The sequence below is a fragment of the Homalodisca vitripennis genome, chromosome 7 (genome assembly GCF_021130785.1).
Source record: "Homalodisca vitripennis isolate AUS2020 chromosome 7, UT_GWSS_2.1, whole genome shotgun sequence".
Classification (NCBI taxonomy): domain Eukaryota; kingdom Metazoa; phylum Arthropoda; class Insecta; order Hemiptera; family Cicadellidae; genus Homalodisca; species Homalodisca vitripennis.
In genome coordinates this window covers 21,464,304-21,489,501 of record NC_060213.1, presented here as the reverse complement: position 1 = coordinate 21,489,501, position 25,198 = coordinate 21,464,304, and the positions used below count along the sequence as shown (strand labels likewise).

Genomic DNA, 25,198 nt, shown 5'->3' with positions numbered 1-25,198 from the left:
GGCAGGTCTGGTCAAGGCGGACTGGACGTGAACACCTGATCTTATCTGCCGACAACCACTTCACTTTACTGCCGTATTAGCGATAAACCTGTGACTTCTGTCACATTTAGCGCTTACTTTAGTACCTGCCTATCTTGGACAAGTTCTCTACCGATTACTGTCGAGTTTTTATGTATTCATTTAGTATTCGATTTACACTTGATATAATTGTGGACTTTATTTTTTGGACAATTTGATTGGCGTATGATTGATTGCGGATGCATACTTAATGCATAGTTTAAGTTTAGTGTAACTACAATGTTTTTATCTAATTATGAAAAAATTATGTTTGCATAACTGATTGTATTCAGGAAGGGTGTTTATGTGTTATGCACTATCAAACCTTATAAAAGTAATGCTATATGAACGCTATACTGTATATATTCATTTGCCAGTTTTGAGCAAAATATTCGAAAAACTTTTCTTGGTAAGAATGGTTCAATTTTTGAATAAGCACAACCAGCTATCTGAAGACCAGTTTGGCTTCAGGAAAGGTAAGTCGACAATAGACGCAGTTGTACGTCTAGTCGATATGGTTGTAGAGGGGCTAGAACGTCGGGATCCCACATTGAGTGTGTTCCTAGACTTATCGAAAGCATTCAACTACGTTGATCATGTTACAATGCTTGACAAACTTTGAATCTCATGGCATCCGAGGCGTACCTCTCCAGTGGCTCAGGCCATTTTTAAACCACAGAACCTAAATTGTCCAGATCTCAAACAAATTATCTGAACCAATTCACCTGAGCTACGGTGTCCCATAGGGCCCAATTCTCGGTCCAATTCTCTTCCTAATCTATGTCAATGATGTAGGTTCATCACTTCTGCACGGAAAACTTGTGCAGTATGCTGATGACACGACTCTCTGTTTCACTAGCAAATCAAAATTTATTCTGGAACAGCAGAGTTTTGTTGAGATCAACAAATGAGTCCAACATTTCAACAGCCTCAATCTTAAGACAAATTCTGCAAAATCTAATTTTCTAAATTTTGCTTTGCGATCAGTAGACAGGCATGAGGAGCCAGCTGTTATGTTGGCTGACACAATGCTTTGCTGAAAGAAGTCTACTGCTCGAAATTCCTGGGAATATACCTAGATCGAGAGTAGACTTGGAATAATCACATCACGTTTGCTCTAAATTGGCCTCAGTCATATATGTTTTGAGGTCTCTAGCCAAATACTGCCCTATTCAGGTTCAGACGATGGCGTATTATGGCTTGATTAACCCCCATCTCACATACGGGTTGGCGTTGTTGGAAGCTGGTGCAAACAATCAATTTATGAGAGTGTTCAAGCTGCAAAAACAAGCGATCCGCATTATCGCTGTGTTGAAATTTAGAGTCGTGCAAGGAAGCCTTCAAAAATTTACAACATTTGACGCTGCCCAGTCTCTACATCTTGGAAACAAACCTGCTTTGTATGTCTAAATGTACCATGACGAATGACCGAGACATACATGAGTATGAGACTAGAGGCAGAGATAGCTATCGAACTGGTAGACACAGAACGGTAGTTTATGAACGCTTGCCTTTACAAGGCAGGTGTTCATTTCGTCAACAAATTACCAAATTCAATAAAAAACGCTGCAACGCCCAAGGTGTTAAAAACTCATTTGAAACGCTTTTTAGTGTCACAAGCGTTTTATAATGTAGACGAGTTTTTAAGCATATGATTGGGAGACCACCAATCAAAAAGACTGATTGAATCCGTCGCTGGAAGTGGGAATCATTGGCGAATGAATGAATGTATGTAAATTTGTAAATTGAATGTCTGAATGAGATCTATTGTGGGGTGTATGACAAAATTCTAGCAAGTAAAAATTTGACTCTTAGATAGTTCTTAAGGGACTTTCAATCTTATATGGCATTATACTACTATCAGAATACACGATAACTGTCTTACTTCACTTGATTTGGCGCCAATGTTCATAACTTTTTACTTTTGAAAATCGTATTCCTAAAATTGGAAAGGTCGAAATTCCATCGTTTGTTTAATTTAGTAAAAACTAACCAGAAAAAAATATGGGCTTTAATTTTAAAACTATTTTCGCAATTATGTCCAAAATATCCATAAACAAATTTAAAGGATCACAAATCTGCTCGAAACATACAAAGTGTAGGGTTATATTGGTTATCGGATGGAAAATATTTTAAAGTTAACTTTTACAGCTCGTAAAATTCGTGTATGATTTACATCTATTTTTATTAGTAATAATGCCTTTTTTCAATTGTTTAAAAAACAAGAACAACCTTGTTCGTTTTGTTATAATTTTCTTCGCAATTTACACAATTTTATACTAAAAGTTTAGATTTTCTTGAAGGAGGTTTCAACGTGTCTTACGTCAGTTGGTTTCGTCATTCATTTAGTTTCAGTAACCATAATTTTAAAACTATAACTCGCTACCTTTGTACCCTGTAACTTCTAAGTAAGACACATAAATACAGTTTTGTAACTTTAAGCATAAACTAAACATATAATAATATCCACCTGTTGACTATGAAAAACTCAAATGACAGACGGCAGGACCTTAAGGAAGTAACATAGAAAACACACTCACAGAAAACACGCGCACATAAATTCACAGAAATCATCTTTCCGATATTTTTTAAGCATTGTACTTTTTCAAAATGTATTGCAAGTTGTAACCAAACTAGATCCTGTATGTACGTTTTTAAGTATCAGTGTTCAAAACCTTGAACTGGTTAGTTTCTAGCATTGAGCGTGTGATCCGCACAAGTGTTTGCTTAGCTTCACATGATGTGTTAGCCTTTGATCAATATTGTTGTTCTACCAAACAATCTCCAATCACCGTCGCCTGTCAATCCGCCATCAACGTCCTTTCACAGCTCAGTGCAGGCAAATTGGTCTGTCAATAATGTGTGTTCAGCCTCGTGTTACATGAATCCTTCGTTCTTTAGTCGTTATTTGGTCGTTTCATTTCGATGATTTCAATCTTAAAAATAGAAGCTTAATGAGTTACTTAACATGAGAAGAAATTGATGATTTGTCAGTCATCGATGTTTTGATATGCTGAACCGAAGTTAAACAAGAGCACAGGATATATTATAGTTGTTCTTTGTTTGGCTGTGCGTAAGCCAAGCATTCTCCGCAGATTGGTTGTAGTCTGTGTTACAACTGTTGCCCACATAGATAACAGCTGAAGTCATCAATCAATACAAGTTACATTAGTGAAACTACTCACTTCAGTCGATTTCGTTGATCGTAGGTTTAAGGATTGGTTCTTTCTTGACCAATATTCAAAAAAAGAAGACGACTTTTTAACATTCATGAACTGTATACATTTGTGACATTTACAAAAAAATAATTACTAACCTTTTGAAAATTCAAATTCTTCATCTGGTTTGTAAATCAATAAAAATGATGTACTAAAAAACAATTAATGTAGCGTGTGTGATTTTTAGAAGTACATATTCTAGTGATGTTTCCAATAGTCTTCAAGTTTACATTGCCAAATGCTAAAGAGGAATATTCTAATATTTTGTTGGTAACGCAAGAATAATTTGGCAAGGGAAGTTCATCACATTGAACCCTTGGTGATGCGCTGGAGATAAGGAGTTAATTTCCGTGTCCCATTCCAAGGGTCCCCATTTCGCCGACCTTAATTCCTTAACTTACTTCCTTAACGTACTTAAGTAATTATCTCATTAACGTAGCTATGGTGGGAGGGTGCGTTCAATGTAAGTGTTGAGTTTAGCTCAAGCTCTTGTAGCAAGACTCCTGGAATCTGGAGTCATGTTCGTTTGTTGAGAACCGTAAAAAGTCGGCGCTGGAGAAACTAAAAATTAACTCTACATTGTTCGACATCAGAAACATCTAGAATACAAAGTGTAGTGGAATATAAGTGAAGAGGTATTCTCATTGTCTAATCAGGTGCACAATTGAGTGCACTACGTTGTTAACTGACACAATCTCTTAGTACCGTGGAGCAACCGAGAATTCTAAACATAACATAGGGGAAGGGTTAATTCAATGTGAATGTTGAGTTTAGCTTCACTTCACCTGTTTCGATAAGAGTAAATAAAGTTAGTTTTAGCAAAACAATATGTTTGACTTATTTAAAATATTTAAAATTATTGACCAAATTATAATGACTATACTAAATAGTCATACACGTGTTAATAAAATAAAAACGACTGACCCGTATTGGTTAATGTTTAATGTGAAATATATTAACTTGTGTTGCCAAATATTAATAAACTATTATATAATTGTTTAATTAAAAGTCAGCTGTCATTCTCAGTACTATCTAAAGTAGTTATGGCTCTTTTTATTGTACTTTGGCCATTTATTGACATATATTAACAAATAAGTATTAATTTCAAAATTTTATCATTTTAGTCAAATATAAATGACTCTCATTTACATATGAGAAATGTTATGGTATATAATACGTAATAGACGTAATGGAAGTATAGTGACAGGTCGGCTGCTCTTTAATTTTAAATATAAAAATAAAAAATTAAAAATACCGGATTTACCTTTCTATATTAGCTTTACGAAGTATTATAATTAAATACATTGTAAGAATTAACTACCTTGACCCATACTTTGATACATTAAGATTGTGGTCCCAAAGATTTAGACTGCACGGGTAGTATAACAGTGACATAGTAACAAAGTAATATAAGATTGTAACATCCTGATTGTCAAGTTAATAAGTACCCGCTAATTATTTGTATAATATCCAGCCTTACTAGTACTAGTACTAATGCATTTTACAACAGTTTATGAAGTTTTGTAGTTTTCTTACAAAAACCGACCATTCCCTTGTAAGTCACAAACTTTTGCTACGGAAAATTCTAATTACAGAATGGTGAATTTAAATATTTTCTATACAACACAGAAACCCTGTGCAACGATTCCCTATTTTTATGTTCTAACCTTTCGAGAAATATAGGTTACCACCTTTTAGAAACCAATGTTGTCTTACTAGACCATATTATTTAAAAAGTGCAAACAAATATTACAAATAATAAGAAGCCGAAAGCCAATTGGTATTGCATAAGCAATGATAATAACGCACAAAAGCTACACAGCTGTGTCGTGCGGTGCTATAATTCATAATTCCTAGGAATACACCTTCATCGAGGGTTGACTTGGAATGAGCACATCAATCATGTTTGCGCAAACATTTTCTCAGGCATTTATGTCTTGAGATCCTTAGCAAAATACTGCCCAAGTCAGGTACTGACAACGGCGTATTATGGCTTAATTTACCCCCATTTGTCCTACGGAGTGGTCCTGTGGGGAGCGTGCGCAAACTCTCAGTTTCAGAGAGCATTCAAACTTCAAAAAAGCTATTCGAATAGTCGCAAAAATAAAATTCAGAGAGTCGTGCAGTCAAGCTTTCAAGGAATTGCAGCTGTTAGCTCTCATGTGTTTTTACATTTTGGAAGCCACTTTGTTTTGTATGTATAAGTGTGCCTTAACCAGGGGCCGGGACATACATATGCATGAGACACGAGGTAGAGAACTACTGCGAACTGCGAGATACAAAACGGTTTTTGAACAAGTGCCCTCGCAGGCAGGTGTCAATTTTATTAACATACTACCCAATTCAATAAAACATTCCGTAACGCCCAAGGCGTTCAAAATGTGCCTTAAACACCTTTTTGGTGTCACAATAATTTTATAATGCAGGGGAGATTTTAGAATTTAACTGGGAGATCGCCCAATTACACGGTGTTGTGCTCTGTGCTCTCATATCTCTCTACCCGTGCACTGATAGTAACGCACAAAAGCGACACGAGAGGGTGGTAACGCAGCGCCAAGCCAGTGACGTGACGTCACTAGCACCACAGCACCAGTGTCAGTCTGAGAGAGTCCGCCGTGCTATCAGCTGTGCGGTGTTGTGCTCTGTGCGCTGTGCTTTGTGCTCTCGTGTCTCGCACTGTCTGTCCCACTGGTAGGAACTCATAACTGTAAGTACTAAATATTACTTCCATGTTATTATATTAATAATAACATACAAGCTATTGGGAATAAATTATTTTCATTAGTAAAATTTGTTTTTAATATATAATATACAATTTTTTATGCGCGTTTGATTACACTAAAATGATATTTTGAGACTAAGATTTGAAAATTTTTCACCCGTTTATGAGTGAACCGTTAACCAAGTGTTGGTTTGAGCCTCTTATTTTTAAATACTTTTAAAAAGTAAAACTCTTTATTGTAAATAATACTCAAAGAATAAGTTTCCCTATTTATATGTACATCTTATGAGTTGTGGGTGGGTAATCTTAAGTGTTAAAGTGGTAAAAATTGCAGTTATCAAAAGTTATTAAATATTGAAAGTTTAATAGTCCAAACCATTTTATACTCTGTTCAAAAGAAGTGGTATAAAGCATTATCATGGTATGCAGGGTAGAAATGATTCCCAAAGAAATAATACTTGAGTAAATAAATTATGACTTTTAGACTTTTTGCGCTGTGAAAATAAATAAAACCTAAAGCAAACATCATGTATCAGTTTTTAATATGTTTTTCGAGGGTTTTCTTCTTGATCTACACAAATCATGTGTAATTATATGGTACATTTTGCTGCCCAAAGGTTTTGAACTTTTTATTCAGTTTTTTTATTCATTTATTAGTTTAGGCATTGTATTTAAAGGGTACTAAATTTTATATCTTTTCAATGTGTATATATTTACTATATTAGAAGAAAATATTTATTTATAGAACAAGAAACAGTGAGTCCACACAAGTGGGCGCTCTTATATTGGATTGCAGTTCTATTTTCAAACCTAGAATGTGGATGTAATAACAGAGCTCTCCTTTCTCTTTGTTTAGATACAAACACAAATGATTACCTTCAAATTTTCATTAAAGAATTATCGTTAATTTTTGTAATTGTCTGTTGCTTTAATTAAAAAAAAAACATGTGTCTAGTTTGCGTTAAAACGCATTCAGTCCATAATTAATGAGCTGTCAATTGACACCACCCGCCATTCTCCACTTCAATATTGACTCATTTATACTCTCTATTGTATTATATCGGCCAGATCAATTTGCGGGGTGGGTGAGAGAACTTAAACGACGCTTTTACATTAATCTTCAATTCATTGCCGTTAGTTTTTAAAAAGGTATCTTTATTGGATTATTAAAACGTAATTCGTAATTAATATACTACAAATACTTCCTAAGGGCATTATATAAAGTTTAGCGTGGGCTAGGTAGATCCAGTATTTAGGGTTTCAGAACAATTTATTATTTTAAAGTATTGGTGTTAGGTTAAAAGAAAATAAAAACTAAGCGTCCCGTTGATCAAGTCCTTTTATGTATCATCTGTATGGTTTTTACAAAAATATGTAAAGGCAAATGATTTTTAACTAAATAAATGTTCAGTTATTTTTACTAGTAGTCTAAGATCTATTAGCACACAAATTTAGATTATTGGCTTTAAAAACTTGGCTTTTACTAATTTCTATATGGTGGCCGTTGGAATTTTCCAAAATCCAATGACTCAAAAAGTAGTAATTAACAAATATAACAAAAGTAAAATGTTGTAAATTTTACGCGGAGAACAGTTTTACTCTGATTTGTGAAATATAACAAAAATAAGGAAAACTTTAAAGTTGTTATTTGTTCGGGTGCACTCTAATTTTGAATGTTTTATATCAGTTGCCATGTGCAGTTGATAAGTATCACAAATCGCTTTTATATTACACGCTTTAGAGAAATTATAGTTATTTAAGTGGAGAATTAAGGTATATGTCTATTACTAAATGAAGGTTATACTATTGTAACCACTGAGCTGTTAAAATGGTACCCTCCGGCCATAGTCAGGATCCTTTTGATCCTCCACCTTTGATCCTTTTCTATGTGCAATCACATTGGTCTTATCTTTTACGGCAGCAGTTAATGCTGCCACCTTAGATGCAAGGCCTTCCTCGTCGTCTTCAGGCACATCTCAGACTAACTCTTCACCTGATCCCAAAAGGGGGAAAAAATACAATTTAAGTTCATAGTAGAGTCGAAGCCATGACAGGGTTCTATCCAATTCTAATTAATAACAACATTGATATGATTGCCCATTCCAAAATTGTCACCATGAACAACCGTTTTAAAATTGATTCCTCATGAGGTCATTGATTGCGATGATAACATTGATTGCCCACACTGATTACCTATGATGAAATTGATTGTCATGATGTATTTGGTTACCCATGATGACACTGATGATCATGATGGAGTTGGTTGTCCCTGATGGCACTGATTCCCCATGATGACGTTGATCGCAATGATGGAGATGGTTGCCAATGATGACACTGATTGCCCATGATGACATTGATTGCCATGATGTAGTTTTTGTCCATGATGTCAATAAAAGCCATGATGGCATTGTTTGCCAATCCAGAATGGGCTAGGGCGCCATCATTATTTAACTGCACAATAGCTAAGTTTCTAAATGATTCGAAGTAATTTCTATAAATAAAACTAAATAAGTAGGTGCATTTTCCCCATTTACTTCGTTATTTATGGTGGATATCCAGAGTTGATGGATTCTTCATAGCTAACACATGACTAATTCTGGAATTGAATAATCCTCGCTTAGCAAATGCTACCTCACCAGTAATCATTCCTTGCCGAAAGAATTTGTCTGGTTCATCAATGTAACCCAGTCAGAGCTACAGCTCAAAGTCCAATCTTGTGGTGTAGTCAACTGGAAATAAAGAATGGGGTCTGAAAGTGATTGTGATAAAGGTTCTCCTTCCGACATTGTGAAACATTGAGTTGTTTGGTGAACCCCTGATCCTACAATAACTGTTCTTTGATTTGTTCACTGGAACATTCACTCAATACATGTTCTTAAAAATCTCCGACATAAACAATTTCTAACGAACGTGTCTGATGGTTGGTGGTGATTGGTTGGTTACTTCATTAATTTTATTTAATAAATGCATACACTTTGCTGAATATTTCATGGAAAACACTGAAAACACGAAAAGTCCTAAGTATTATCTGTACTAAAAACAGTTTTATTGAGTTTTATAGCTAGAACGCTATAAAATTATAAAAAGATTATAGATTAAATAATTTTATTCTAAGGCGATTGATTATTGTTATTTTAAAGCCATTAATTAGCCAAAACTTATGGTAAATCTTAAACAAAATAATGTTTTTAATTTACTATTTTAGCACTATGCAACATTTATCACATAATAATTTTCATTACAAAAATTAATTTTATAATATATATTTCAAAACAATTTTGTTAAAAAACATCTTGTTTTTATATCTGCAGATTGAACCAAGACTGATGATCACACTGGCACTGATGTCTCTTATATATTTATTGATAATTTAAAATACGCAAAATAGGATCCGTTCAATGTAACGAAGGTCCTAAAAAACCTAATTTGTTTTTAAATTTCCAAAATAAGTTAATAAATAAATCACAAAATGCGTTAAATGTATTTGAAAAGTTAGTTTTATATATTTTCGTAATATGTTTAGTTATAAAATTTTGAAATATTTTACGTCCCCTTTATTAAAATTGGTAAACTTTGTAGTAACATACCTTTCTCATAAAAACGTTTGACATGTTTGTGACTTGTTTTATAAATGGTGAAGTAAAGTTTTTTGTAAAAGGCCTTTTTTACACCAAGAATTGATCTCGTATTGTGTTATAATTTATGGTTTGCTTTGAACTCAGAAGCAATACCTGAAAGATATGGAGAAAGAGTTTCGCAACATTCTGTACAAAGTTTAGTCTATACAAAATATTGAAATAATACATATTTAAATATATAAAATTAATGAATATCTCGATACATCTGTAAGGAGGAAATGAAATCATCCCTTTTTAGCGTACAGTGTGCAGAGAGTGAGTTATGTTCTGAAATGTCATTTCCTTATCGCTGCACTTCCAATACCGTTTAAAATATGGTATGAATGATATAATCTATCCTCTCTCATATCTAGTAGATATTAATCCGAAACTCATATGTTTTTTATTCCTTAACAGGCACGAAACCTTTAACATTTCCCTAAATGTAGGGATATTTCACACATTTACTTTCCCACTTTCCCGTAACATTCTAATCTATCAATTCTATACTCACTGATTAATTAATCAGCAATGCGATGGACATTCATATTTATTTTATAAAATTGTATGATGTGTACGTCGTAATATGTTTGACCTATATAATATAATGAATTCTTCTAAAATAATGTTAACAGATATTCGGGATTGTTTTGTATTTGGTGCCCCTCAACTACGTACCGAGTATATAAAATAAGTACATGCTGGATTTCACTTCACTATTTCCAAATAAAATAGTGAAAACCAATATTTGCAGACCGTAAAAATACATCTTAGTGTTGTAAATGTTATGACAGCTCTGAAATTTGAGATGACTTGAGATGCCACAAAAATTCAGAGAAAAAAAACCGATTATGCTATCAATTAAGCATCTCCTTCCAGTTCCTGCTAACGAAATCCAACTTTTGTTTGCTTGTATGCAGGAAAAGTGTGTAACGAGGTTACCTGTTCGTCAAATCTATCGCTCTACAATTTCAGCTTAAATTTAGTCATCAATGAATCAGACGTTGTCCCAGATCTAAAAATGTCTTTTAGTGAGCAACCCTTAACATAATTGGGTGCTGTTATAAAAGGGTTCGATGACAGCTTTCTTGGTAAACTGTGGTAAAATGAGTGGGAGATAGTGGGTATAAACTAGAAGTCTATATAGTTGGGACGTAATACCAATTAGGGCTTATAATCAGTGAAACAAATTATTTCCGTCTTGGAATGTATTAAAACCCCTGAAATCTTGTACTTTAACGATAGAGAAATACTGCTTTCAGTAGAAATGTTCTTAAAAATAAGTGAAAGGCAGATTTAAAGCCAGAAGCGCTGTTCTACCACATCACTGCACATCAGAGAGACGCGGCAAGCGAAGCGTTGCAGCATCGAGAGTTATTTACGCAGTTGTGGGTTTATCACTGTATCTCATATCTTCGTGCCAGTTACTCTGGGAATAGTTAGTCAATCTATGAGATTAGTCTATTAATGCAAGGCTCATAGCGCCTGCAGTAGCATAATGTCGATCACAAAATGCTCATGTTATAAGTCTATGAATTTATTTAATACTAAGTTTCGAATAAATTTAGTACTGTTTTTTCCTTTGGTCTGCTTAACGTTACAATGATCTGATTACTTTGGATTTTTAATCAGTACCATCGACCTTGTACTCTATCGATTCTCCCCCTTATTCTATTTGATAAGACCCTGGCGCAGGCCAGTGGCTCATGAGGACGGACAGAATAAGGCCTAAAAGGAGATTGGACTGTCCATAAAAACTTTAGCTTCCACGCGAAACTTGGAGTTGAAATTGAATTAAAATCGCTGGTTGCATTTGTCGTCTATGAATTACAATGAAATGGTATTTTTCGAAGATTCGTATTATTTTATTGATATAGTACCCGCGTATAGTACATTGACAGTTGTCATGTGCTGGTGCCGACCATAATTACTGACAAAACCCCAGGTTAGGTCCCACGGTGTGCCAGAAAGCTCTGGAGTTTTATCTTTAGATTTTTTAAACTGTTGATGGTTAAACACGTCAAGAAAATGACATTTGTGAACTACAAGATAAGAGTCACCTAATATTCTTCTATGGATAAAATAAAATGACTATTTTTACATTTGTATTATATTTCAAGTGTATTTTACCAATCCAGAATTATTAAAAAATGTCAGAGAGTAGATAGAAAATATCTCGTTTTGATAAAAAATTAGTGAAATGTAACAAACCACTTGGATGTACTATTTGTAGTATATCCTAACTAACTTAGTTACTTATTAGTAATAGAGTAATACGTGTCAACGACGTTTTGTACAATTTTTAAAGTGAGAGTTAAACTGGAAGATAATTACAGTCTGTCAAGCTATTTGCATTATAATGAGACAAGTTCGGTTCTATAAAGTTTCTGTGAACTTTTTTAGTAGTTTTAGTTTTTCTTTCTCCTCTTGTATAATCCGATCAAACTTTCATCACAATGGCCTCATTATTGACAGTGTGTAAATCATTCAAGGAGGAGCCAACAACTTTTTAATGGTATAAACAATGACAGTGAAACTCTGCACGTCGAGGTAGGATATAAAACTATTTAGGATTTTTGGGAATTCTTCATCTGCGCTACAGAATGTTTCATGAAGAACGGACGAAAATCTTAAATTTAATTATAAGTAAATCAGTTTTTTTGAAGGATGAAGAGAATAGTGTGAAGACGGAGTCTGAATAGCAACAAACAAACATAAATGGCAACAAAAATGGCGGCTACTTTTTTCCGTAGTAACAATGAATAAGTCATAAATCAATAATAGTTTACTGTGCTAATATTTAATAAATGTATTGTAATGGACTAAGTGATAAAATATAAAAATAGAGCACATCTCAAAGGTGTCAAAGGTTCTTGCTAGTGTAGACAAAAGGGCGGCAGGTACACAGCTTGCATCCCCTTCATCCAAGGAGATAAGTCTTAAAATAATATCTTAAATACTTCGTCATGGACTTTGACAGGAGGGATACCCCTCCTCCCCCCTAGCCATACCCATCCAGCGTATCCTGTCACTTCGGCAGCAGCGCAAAGGACTGTGCGCAGTTTCTGAGATGTTTGTCCTAAGAGAAACAAAAAAAAAAAAACTCTGTGAAGTCTTTTCTTACAACAGAAAAACATAAATTTACGGATTAAGTAACTAAATGGAAACTTGGACGGTAGAAGTCTTATGTAGTGTTATTGTACATTATCCTAAAATCCATTTTTTAAATATTCCAAGAAATAAAATTTACCTCGGCTTATAGTTATTACTTTTCGTAAAATTAATAATTACGGACAGAGTTCGAGGCTAAGGCAGGCATATTTGTCTAACGGATACGTCCGCACCTATACCGGAAGTGGGTGTTGAATCGTTCGTGACGACTGTAATTATATTATATGCAGTACACGGTTTTAACTGTAATATATGCGTGTCAAGTATATACATTTTACTATTAACAAACACACTCTTAGAAGTCTTAAATTCAGTTAAATGTTTTAAGTAAACGGAGCATTCTAAGGCGATAAAATTCGTTTTTTATATAGATGGAAAAGCCGGTAATGATTTAATAAATTTCAATAATACCAGGTGTTTGGATGGCGGTGGCAGTATTGCTGTCAGCTTCAGTCGATCCTGGCAGTAAATCACCCCCCCCCCCCCCACTCACCTGGTGTCCTCACCCTCCAGAAGTGTGATACAGCAGGTGTTAATATTTTTATTTAACGACAACGTCTACCTTACGATTATACTAAAGCACCAGACTGCTACCTATACATACACATTATGATTAGTGTACGTTTATTGGCAATTGAGTTAGATTGTCTTAACATTATGAGTGATAACAATAATCAGGGATGGGTTCATAATGTATGTGTTTACATTTATGTAATAAAACATTTTAAAGCTAATTATTCATAGAGAAACTAAGCAAATAATTGAGAACCTATAAACAATCTGGTCACTAACAAAATAACACATAAGGCAGTTCATTCTGTGGAGAATCTACTCATTGTGACTACCTGCAATATACTTCAATCAAAATCCATTGTTTTTGTTCAATATCATTTCAACATTATATTCTTTTGAAATAAGCAGAATAATTATACGAACAAACGTAATAAATTTCTTAAAGCCGAATTCATGTAAAAATTTGAGAACGTTACACACTTTTCGAGTTCTGCTGGTAAATTGTGAACGCAAACCTTTTAAACTTTCAACTAAAACTAATCTATCCATAAATAGTTAACCTTAGTTTGATATTATGAACCACTGATAATTTACTTTAAGTTTGTGGAGTTTTTTAAGATTTATATTTACCCTCTAGCGTTCATCGTATTTTTTTAATGCTTACCCGTTTTGTGAGGTTTTTTATTTTCCTTTGTGACTGTCCTTGTAAAATTTATAATAAATCTAAATAGTAACTTAAATGTCGAAATTTTGTCCTGATGAAGAAGTGTATAATGTTGAACTGTTTATATTATCAATCTTTTGAAACGAATCAAAAGTATTTTACTAATAAGCGCACATTTGAAATGTTGTCCCACTTGCGGTAGTTATATAACACATTGACATAACAATGTTCCTACTTTTTATATTACATTAAATATAGTAGCTATACAAAATTTAGAATTGTCTATTTGTAGCAAACTTTGCCATGAACACAGAAATATACAATGCAGTAAGTTTTATATTACATTAAATATAGTAGCTATACAAAATTTAGAATTATCTATTTGTAGCAAACTTTGCCATGAACACAGAAATATACAATGCTGTAAGTTTTTATATTACATTAAATATAGTAGCTATACAAAATTTAGAATTGTCTATTTGTAGCAAACTTTGCCATGAACACAGAAATATACAATGCTCTAAGTGTTATATTACATTAAATATAGTAGCTATACAAAATTTAGAATTGTCTATTTGTAGCAAACTTTGCCATGAACACAGAAATATACAATGCTGTAAGTTTTATATTACAATAAATATAGTAGCTATACAAAATTTAGAATTGTTTATTTGTAGCAAACTTTGCCATGAACACAGAAATATACAATGCAGTAAGTTTTATATTACATTAAATATAGTAGCTATACAAAATTTAGAATTGTTTATTTGTAGCAAAACTTTGCCATGAACACAGAAATATACAATGCTGTAAGTTTTATATTACATTAAATATAGTAGCTATACAAAATTTAGAATTGTTTATTTGTAGCAAACTTTGCCATGAACACGGAAATATACAATGCAGTAAGTTTTATATTACATTAAATATAGTAGCTATACAAAATTTAGAATTGTCTATTTGTAGCAAACTTTGCCATGAACACAGAAATATACAATGCAGTAAGTTTTTTTAGTAATTCGTAATATTTACGTATCTAGAGGAAATTCAAACTAGTGATGAAAATTATGTAGACTAATGTTTGGCACAGAGTATGAGAAATCGAAAAACAACTAAACATAAAGAAAACTGATAGGCTTCGGAACGTTATAGGTTATGATGCGACTTGATTAGTATTAGTATCGGGAAAACGTGTTTAAAGACACGAATGTTTATCACCAAAATGTTTGATGCTTACGTTTAGTGAGAGTTCGAGTCATCAAAAATATTGATGATGGATGCTTGGAGGGTTTAGTTATATTGACTTTTGTTTAGAGTTGCCGTACAGTTAACACTAGCAGAGGGATTAAGGGATAGTTGTATTTCCTAAGTTCTGAACATTAAATTGATAAATAATATGTCAAATTTCATTTATCTATCAGTCTATAGATAGTAATAGGCGTGAAAATAATGTAAATCATGTTTCTTAAAATTTCCACAAAGATTTATTTTGTGGCGTTTTGGTATAGATTTTAAGCAAGTAAATATAGCAAAATTTTCTCTAATAAGTATTAAATGGTTTACTACTAGTTATTTATCTGGTAAAACGGTAATCAGAGGTCTTAATTGTTTTTGGAAGCTTTTACTTTTAACGCGCAAGTTCTTTTTGTTCACTAAGGGTAACAAGATGAGGAAACTCCTTATCATTACGGTTAGCCCTAACAGGACATTGAGAAGCTTCCAGAGTATTTATATATTTTATATATAAATGTATTTTAATTTTTATATTTAAAATATAATACATTTATAAATGCATATTTAGACTTTTCCAATACAATTGTACTAATTTTCATTGCAATAAACTATATTATCTATTATAATCTACCTACATTGGCTAGCGCAAAACCCAATGTGCCAATTAAATCTGGACAAACAAAATGAATGTACAGGAACTAACCGCAGATGTCGAGATAACGGGTTACAATAGCTGGTTTATAGGTATAGTTTACTGCGGAGGATCACTGTTGGAATGGGTCACCACATTGTTAACATTACACATTGTTAAAGCCTGTTTACCGAGGTGACCTGATTGAGATGTCGAGATAACGGGTTACAATAGCTGGTTTATAGGTATAGTTTACTGCGGCGGATTACTGTTGGAATGGGTCACCACATTGTTAACATTACACATTGTTAAAGCCTGTTTACTGAGGTGACCTGATTGAGATGTCGAGATAACGGGTTACAATAGCTGGTTGATAGGTATAGTTTACTGCGGCGGATTACTGTTGGGATGGGTCACCACATTGTTAACATTACACATTGTTAAAGCCTGTTTACTGAGGTGACCTGATTGAGATGTCGAGATAACGGGTTACAATAGCTGGTTGATAGGTATAGTTTACTGCGGCGGATTACTGTTGGGAATGGGTCACCACATTGTTAACATTACACATTGTTAAAGCCTGTTTACTGAGGTGACCTGATTGAGATGTCGAGATAACGGGTTACAATAGCTGGTTTATAGGTATAGTTTACTGCGGCGGATTACTGTTGGGATGGGTCACCACATTGTTAACATTACACATTGTTAAAGCCTGTTTACCGAGGTGACCTGATTGAGATGTCGAGATAACGGGTTACAATAGCTGGTTTATAGGTATAGTTTACTGCGGCGGATTACTGTTGGAATGGGTCACCACATTGTTAACATTACACATTGTTAAAGCCTGTTTACCGAGGTGACCTGATTGAGATCTCGCCCGAGATCTCAAGGGATCTCAACAGGAGGCGCCCTACCCCTAAAACTTACCGATCCTGAATATCCTATTAGGACTTAGTGGAATGTTGAGAAGTATCCTCATCTTGTTATCCTAAGTGAACAACAAATCTGCACGTTTCAAGTAAAACCTTCTAAAACTAATTGAGACATCCGAATATAGATTATTTTGTAATAAATCATTAAATACTACTTCTTTACGAAAAGTTTGCAATGATTGTAGGTTTCTTGCTTGAAACCTGTACCATATAACGCTTCTTAATAAATTGTTTTGAAGATTAAAGTAACATGAAAAGTTACATATTATTTTGCAATTAAAGTTTAAGCAACTTTCTACTAATTAGCCATGTTAACCGTCAATTGAAAAAAGTTAATAGAACTTAATACAGTCATAAAACAATCCACAGACTTGTGGCCTTACAACTAAAATGTAGTTATTTCATGTAATCTCCCAAAAAGGAAATTATCAGCGTTTATAATATCAAACTAACATAGTAAAATGAAAGATAACAAAAATATGGAGTTTGATTAATGTATATTGCACTTCAACACAAGGAGTATATTTTTCACCTGTACTATTATAACATAATGAACTTATTTGAACACAGATTCTTATGATACTCTGAAAAATGTATTATAACATTGATTATTATGGGATGCATATTTAGATATTTCCATACCTTTATCAGCTACAAACTTCCTGCCTCGAGGTACAAGTCTCAACCTCTTACTTCCTTATTCAACCACATACATTCCACTGTACTGAAACCACAGATTCTTTATCAATAAAATTATTACACGCTCGGTCATATATTGTAGGAATTAAACCTAGAAGCTCGGAACAAATATGTATTCTAACCGATACTTGCCTTGCGTATACGGCAAGTGATCAATGGGTGACAAGCACCTGTCATGGATGTGTTTTCCAATATCATGACACAATTCTTCTGCTGGGGTTTCTGAGGTTCTGAAATGAATTATGAATGTAATTCACATTCATCACAGTATATTTTCTGCTCTCTGACCCTGCGGATTACGGGTCCAATTTCTGAGAAGGTCAATAAAAATTTGCAAATGGGTTTGGACAGTCCTCCATTAAAACTTTAATTTTTATCATTTACGATTTCACTGATGCAGAAAGGACTCTGCATTACCAATATTAATTGATGGCTTTGTATTATTTTCTAGATATTATGAAAGGCACTTTTCCAATTTAAGTGTGTGTAAAATGTATGTATGCTATGAAATGATATAAATCAGTGGCTGGAGAGAGTGATATTTTATAGGACTTGTAATAGTTAGGTTTAGACGTGACCTAGCTATGGTGGGAAGGGTTGATTCAATGTGAATGCTGAGTTTAGCTCCAGTTAAACTTCCTCACAAGTGTAGAAAACTCGGTTGCTCCACCGTGTTTAGAGATCGTGTTAGTAGTACACTCAATTGTGCACCTGATGAGGCAATAAGAGTGCCAATTCACCGGGATTACACTATATCTCTATAGTCTTTTTTTAATCTAGATGTCTCTCTGATATCAAAACTATGTAAATTGTTCTTTTGAGCTTCATCGTCATCAAATTTTTTTGATCTTTTCAGACGAACATTTAACGAATACGTTGTTTTGCTCTAATATCCGAAGCTTCAGTTAAAATTTTCTGTAGTACAAAAAAGGCAGGACAAGCAAATATATTTATATGGCATTATCATTGTTACTGAGTTCAATGATTGTTATTTGATTGTATCTTGTGTTTAAGTTATACGAGTACAAAGCCCAACAAAGTGTGGAGTTAAGAGAGCAATAATCTTACTGTGAGATGTCATACTTATCTGTAAAAATTATCCTGGTGTTTGGTTCTGTGTTTTCAGAGGTGGCAATAGTTGGATCTTAAAAGTCAAGTGGGATTAGATTCCTGAAATAGTTTACTGGGTAACTACTACGAAGTAAGATCGATTTGTTGCAAAATATGCTATTTGGCTTGATAGTTTCTGAAACTTAATTATTTTTGTGTAGAGGTTTAATCATGGATGCCATGAAAAATTCAAAATCCCTTGGCATTTAATTGTTATATTTCAAAATATATATGTTCTATTATTATTAATTAAGTTTGTCTGTTTTTAATGTCCTCGAAAGAAAGTTGACCGACTTGATAAGTTCCAAAATGCTAGTCAGAAGCGACATCACTGCACCGTTTTCACTGCCCAAACAAGTAACAGGTTAATCCACCACTAGTAATGTACATGTATATCAGCACTATAGTCTACAGTGGGTGTCTATGCTGTAGGTGCGGCTAGGCTCGCAGGCACGGTATTGTGTTCGTATCTCTCTCCCAATCTCTGTAGAACCTTCAGCGGTGGTTGTAGGCCTGGAAGGTCATTGCCAGCTAATTATTCATCTCTCAGTCGGCCAAGGTCGTCTAAATCTCAGACATCACAGAACTCTCTTCCGAGGTCTCGATATGCCAGATTCAGCTGCTTTATTATCTCTAACAGATTTCTAACGGGAACGTCTTTCATCATGTTCTCATAAATACCCGTGTAATGCTTTGACTGAAAAGTGATAACACTCCATCGCCTTCAAGTACGATGATTAAAAATGTTATGCTTGGATGTCTGAACTGCCCATGTCTAATATTGTTTGTTGCAACAAACAGTTTTTACGGAAATTGCGTTTGAGGTTAAACACCTCCAATGTGTAGTAAATTGTTATGCTTGGATGCCAGAACTGCAGAAGCCTAATATTCTCTGTTGCAACAAACAGTTTTTTACGGAAATTGCGTTTGAGGTTAAACACCTCCAATGTGTAGTAAATTGTTATGCTTGGATGTCAGAACTGCAGTAGCCTAATATTCTCTGTTGCAACAACACTTTTTGTTGGAAGTTAAGTATGAGATTGAAAGATCTCTAATAGAGGAGCGAAAGCCAAATCAAAGAGTTCGAATTTATTCAGCAAGCCAACGATCGACCCATCAGCAGCAAGTTAATGGTCTTCAAGAATCTGTAAATGTGTCAAAGCTTGGTGTCTGAGGGAATCAGCTATAGCCAACTTACACCAGTGTTGATTTGGCAACGGCTGATTAAAGAAAGTTTTCAGTATTATCTTGTCAGAAATGCAAACTAAATTGAGTAAGTTTTGTTGTGCCTCTTCGAAAGCTAAGGAGTTTGACAAGGTTTATTACTCCCATCGCTAATATTTTAACGAAGTTTGGAGTCGTCCCACAAGAATTTAGAGATAAATAAGGAGGCCCTTTCAGTGGAGTTATATATTGTTTTAAAGAAGACGAGAGTGCTCATGAGTCTCTATATTTGTTGATATACATTATTTAGTTATTTCTTTACGTATTAAAATGACGGAGTAGTGAATGTTTTCAAATTTTAAACGCTCACCTTAAGGGGACAAAATGGCGTACCAATTTACCAATGTAGTAGTATTTACAAGATAAATTGTTGTACCAAGTTTGAACTTCTTTCAGGGTAATAGAGAAATTCTTATGAGATTTATTTTAATAGATATCATGTAAACTGTTTGAGGTATAAAAGTTTTAATTATAAAATGTTTATTCAATGTTATAAGCACACCTTTTCTCTAGGTTCATAAATAACGGAGTTGTGATTCTTTTACAGTATGAATGACAGCCATATTGCAACGAAATTGCGTAACAAACTGGCCAACGAACTTAGCCGAGACATTTACATGGTAAATTGTTGTTGTGCCTAGTTTCAACTTCTTTGGGATTTTTTGAGACAGTTATCGTTTCCACAAGCTGTGCTATGTACAACTTAGATTAAGTTCCACCATGAGGAGAAATGCAATGGACTGCTTTTATATACAAAAACTACCTAGCACCGGAAAGAATGCGATTTTGCAGTTAGTTGACTGATGCATTATCCGTGGACTCTGGATTTTGTTGTTCTCTCTTTTACTTGACTTTCACAAGAACTGTTTGTTGCGACAAAGAACATTTGACATGAGTAGTTCTGATATCCAAGCCTAACACTCTTACTCCACATTGGAGAGGTTTCAATGTCAATGTCAAATCATTAATTAATCAAAAGAGAATCATAGAAGTATAAAGATCTAAGATATGATGGGAGTAAGGGACCTACGGTATGTGAACTCTTTCCATTGCCTAACTGTCTGGTGTAATTCTCTGTAAATTCTGGTGTATTCAGTATTTGAGGGAAGGTTGCAGCAATGAGGGTGGTGGCAAATTAAAAATAATTTAATACTAACTCCTTTTTTAGTACAATTCCAGCCAAATAAACAAAACGTTTAACCACAAGCAACTTTGAGGGTTTCTAATCTTTGGTTCGGAAATCATAAAAATCAAAATTCAGATGCCTTTTATATGTTGTTAAAAATTAAAATAGATTGAAAAAGCACAATTATAGAATAATTACCACAACGGAGAGAGAGAGAGAGAGATATATTTTTTACAACACAATTTGAGGCGTCAAATGAATATTTAAGTTATTGTATTTGTTAAAGAAGTGGATCAAAATTATAACAATAATTGCTGTAAAGCTTTTCATGTTTAAAACAAATATCAATACATTATTAAAACTGCTACTGTTCAAGAACTGTGCAAAAGTACATACTTTATAAAACTATTGTACACCTGATTTAATTAAAACTTATTTTAGTACGCTTGTGTTTGAGTTATTTCAAGGTAAAATCGATCAGATAGGCGAAGGGGAAGTGAATCTCAGACAGACTGAAGCGAAAATTTAATAGCCCGCATTATTACAAAACTTCGGGAGAAATTAAGAGTAACAGATATCTGATTTAGTCTTTTGTTACAATTGTAATACTGTAGCTAAGAGAAACTCATTTTATATTGATAGCCATCTCAGAATTGTAATGTTCAGAATAAATTACTGATTCTAATCTGATTTAGAAGATTTCTGATTCATTATTAAGTTTTAAAACATTTATTAATAAGTTTTAAAACAATGAAGCAACATTAAATTTTACACTTTTTAATTTTACTTAAGACCTAATACTTTACTGTGTCGCACTGTTTCAAATTTTGTTTAAATTACTTGCATTATATATAATATACTTAGTAATTATAATGAAAAGATATATTTTTATCTGTTTGTGTTTATTTTGAGATTATAAAATCAAAATTTTACCAAACCAATCGTCCTTGAATACAATTATTATTTGTTATTATGGAGTTATTATGTTATGTAACTGCAATACATTATCACGATCATATTTCTTAATTTTACTTGTTTTGTGCAACTATTAAGTGAGTGGCAACAGTAAGTGGCGTATAATTTATGTTCATGATTTTAGGGAGAGATTACAATTTCTTGTTTATATCGTCATAGCAGCAGACAAAATAATACAAGTTTTCTTTCTTTTAATTGCTACATTTTTGCAGTATATCAAGATAAATACATCACGTTGGTTCTGTGAACGGTAAAGCAGGCCCATTCAAGGGACTAAACATTTTTCAGCAGTATATTGGGATGTAATAGCATAAAATAATATTGACTATATTGATAATACAATTTCAAACAAACTGTTTAAGGGAAAACAAAGTATAACAGATGATAGTAACCATGATCTAAAACATATAACTTTGGAAGAACCGGATTATATTTCTTTTTAAAAACCATACTGGAATTCAGCCAATACTTAAATGGTTGCAGGAAGTTAAAATTAAAAATGGGCTGTCAGAACTAATATAGTTTCACAAAATGTCTCCTCTCTTTTTATATCAATTGTATAAGCGAAAAGACACATTTTGACGCTACCCAAAATTTACAGTTTATTAGTTTCAATATTTATTGAGATTAAATACAACTGGCCTTATATACAAATATTCACGAATTCGAAAAAAATAAATACTACATATAACAAAATTGAATACAAAAAATCACAAATTCCGTTTTTTTTTAAAATTCTGATGTTGTGAAAAGTGAAATATTCAGCTTTCATCCATTTTTTAAATATAAAAATAAAGGATAAATTGCTAAAACCATCGCCGCTCAACGATACCAGCTATCCCCATTGCTACGCATTTAATTTAAACAATGCAGTAAGCCGGTGGTTACCGATAAAGTCCAATTAAGTTCTAAAAATGTCTGAAAAGATTCCTTATTTATGCAAATTAATATCAAACTTATTTCCAAGGACAACCAGGCATGTTAAAAGTTTTATTTACCTAAACAGTTGCTATAGTTAAATTAGCGTACAATAAGATTAATCGTACCAAAGATTTTGAAAAATATCTTTCCATGGCCACAGAATACGTTAATAGCACGATGAATTGTGGTGACGAACTTACATTTCTCTTATAATCTGTAATCAGATACTTACAAGTGATGAGTCAATTCCAAGGTTTAACGGTTTCATAGAACAGACTCTCTGCTGAGGCGTGAGTACAGTGATTGAATGTCGAGTAGACAACACATCAGTAGGACCGTCAAGGCGTGACTGCCATTTCTCGCTGCAGTCTGCGGCCGCGGTCACTCCCAGGTCAGCCAACCAACAAAACGTTCCGATTGGCAGCTACTTAACGACTGAGTTTAACAGATGTTGCTTGTATGTGGTTAAACATCTTTTAATTTCGCTTGTAAACAAACAAATTGCCTAGTAGAATCTTTGAAGCATAGGAAAAAAACGGTTAATTGTAGTATCTACTAGATAAAGGAACACAACATTTCCAATTAAAAATTTTTTTATTTTGTGCAAGGCCTTTCTGAATCAAATTCATCATCAGGCACTTCACAAATTATCAAATGTTTTACATTTTTGTACTACATAATTAATTTTATAATACATAATGGTAAACAAATTGGATCTAACGGTGTTTAGCCAGTGGTGATAAAATTATTTAATCAGAATTAAATTTAAAATTTAGTATAAATTGAGATGAGAGTAAAATCTGTAATGTTGAATTGGTCCGCCCTCTTCCATTATTGATAAGTTTTTCTTAGATTATGTTAATATATAAATGTTTTTCCAAGCATTTAAGTGTATTGTTTTTGTAACTTCTTTTAATAACGTAAAATTTTTATTAGAATGTGTGTGTCCAGATTTAATCATGATTCGCCACAGAGCAATTATGTTCAATTCTTCCGTAATTTTAATGTGCCAAAGTGTTCTTTGAATCGTGTCTATACTGTTCCTTTTAGTGGCCAATGTACAATTTATCACAGTCGTTGCATTAATTTTTATAAATTCCTGAATTGATTCGACTGTTGGTTTTGATCCATGTGGATATCTCTAAAATTTTGTGAATATTTGTTGTTGTTTTATAAGTGACAGAATTTGTTTGTATGGCTTTTTAAAGATTTACATGTACTGCAATTTGATTTGAAATGTACTGTAGTTATTGTAACTGATGAATTCTTGTTTGTTATCTTAAAGTGTGTAGTTAATGTTGTTCTAGAATTTCATAATTTTCTTTGATGATTTGTGTAAGTTTTTAGCCGTAGTTTCAAAATAACTCATAAATATATTTGCAATGAAGCATCAAAGAGGATTTCCCATTGCTTTACCAACAATGTTGAGTGTAGTATGATTCCGTGTTCATTTTTTAAATTGAAAATATTATGATTCAATACACAGAATTATTAAACATGGAATATTTCGTCCACAAACATACTTCCCACAGAAAGGAGATCACAAAATAAAAAATTATAAATTGGGTAAAATGTTTGTATTTTTCCTTTCTCTAGTGATACCAACAAACAAATGCTTGTTGTTAGGCGAAATGGACATAATCTTGGTTGGAGTATAATCGAGTACAATACACTTGCGTTAAGCGAGGTATTTGTTTCCGACGTACTTTTACGAGAATTTTCATTACATAATTTCATCTTTCTATGTTTGGTGATTTGTTTTGCACCGTTTTCCTTCTTCTCCAGTTTATTAACGCTTCACTGAAAATCATGAAATAGTATATGGAGAGCCGAAGTCCGAGTGGTTAAAGACGTCGGGACTTTGTAGTCTTGAGGTTGAAGATAGAGCAGGTCTGTGGACCCTGTCACTATTTATCAGTACCATCGACTTTGTGCTGTAATAACTCTCAATCATGTACTGAATCGATTCTCCACAATCGTAATGTATTAGACTCTCCATCTTGTACTGTATCGAATTTTTCCACATCGAAAAGTATTTGACTCTCCATCATGTACTTGTAACTAATCTCCACATCGTAATGTATTGACTCTCATCTTGTACTGTAACGAATTATCACATTCGTAATGTATTGACTCTCCATCTTGTACAGTAGTCAAATCTCCACACTCGTAATTGTATTGTGACTCTCAATCTTGAACTGTATCGATTCCCCACAACGTAAAGTAATGACTCTCAATCTTGTACTGTATCGAATCTCCACATCGTAATGATAATTACTCTCAATCTTGTACTGTATATTCGTGGAATCTTCCACATCGTAAATGTTATTGACTCTCCACTTGTACTGTATCGAATCTTCACTATCGTAATGTAGTTTGACTCGC

At 33.4% G+C, this 25,198-nt stretch overlaps 1 protein-coding gene across 1 annotated transcript in view; it reads left to right on the top strand.

Annotated features, from left to right (window-relative positions):
- The first annotated feature begins 5,623 nt into the window (after positions 1 to 5,623).
- The window catches only part of LOC124366635 (calcium/calmodulin-dependent protein kinase type IV-like), a 162,171-nt gene continuing 142,596 nt past the window's right edge, over positions 5,624 to 25,198 (top strand). The window contains exon 1 of the mRNA XM_046823233.1: positions 5,624 to 5,982. The gene's annotated coding sequence lies outside the window, so the exon portion shown is untranslated. The remainder of the gene's footprint in view (positions 5,983 to 25,198) is intronic.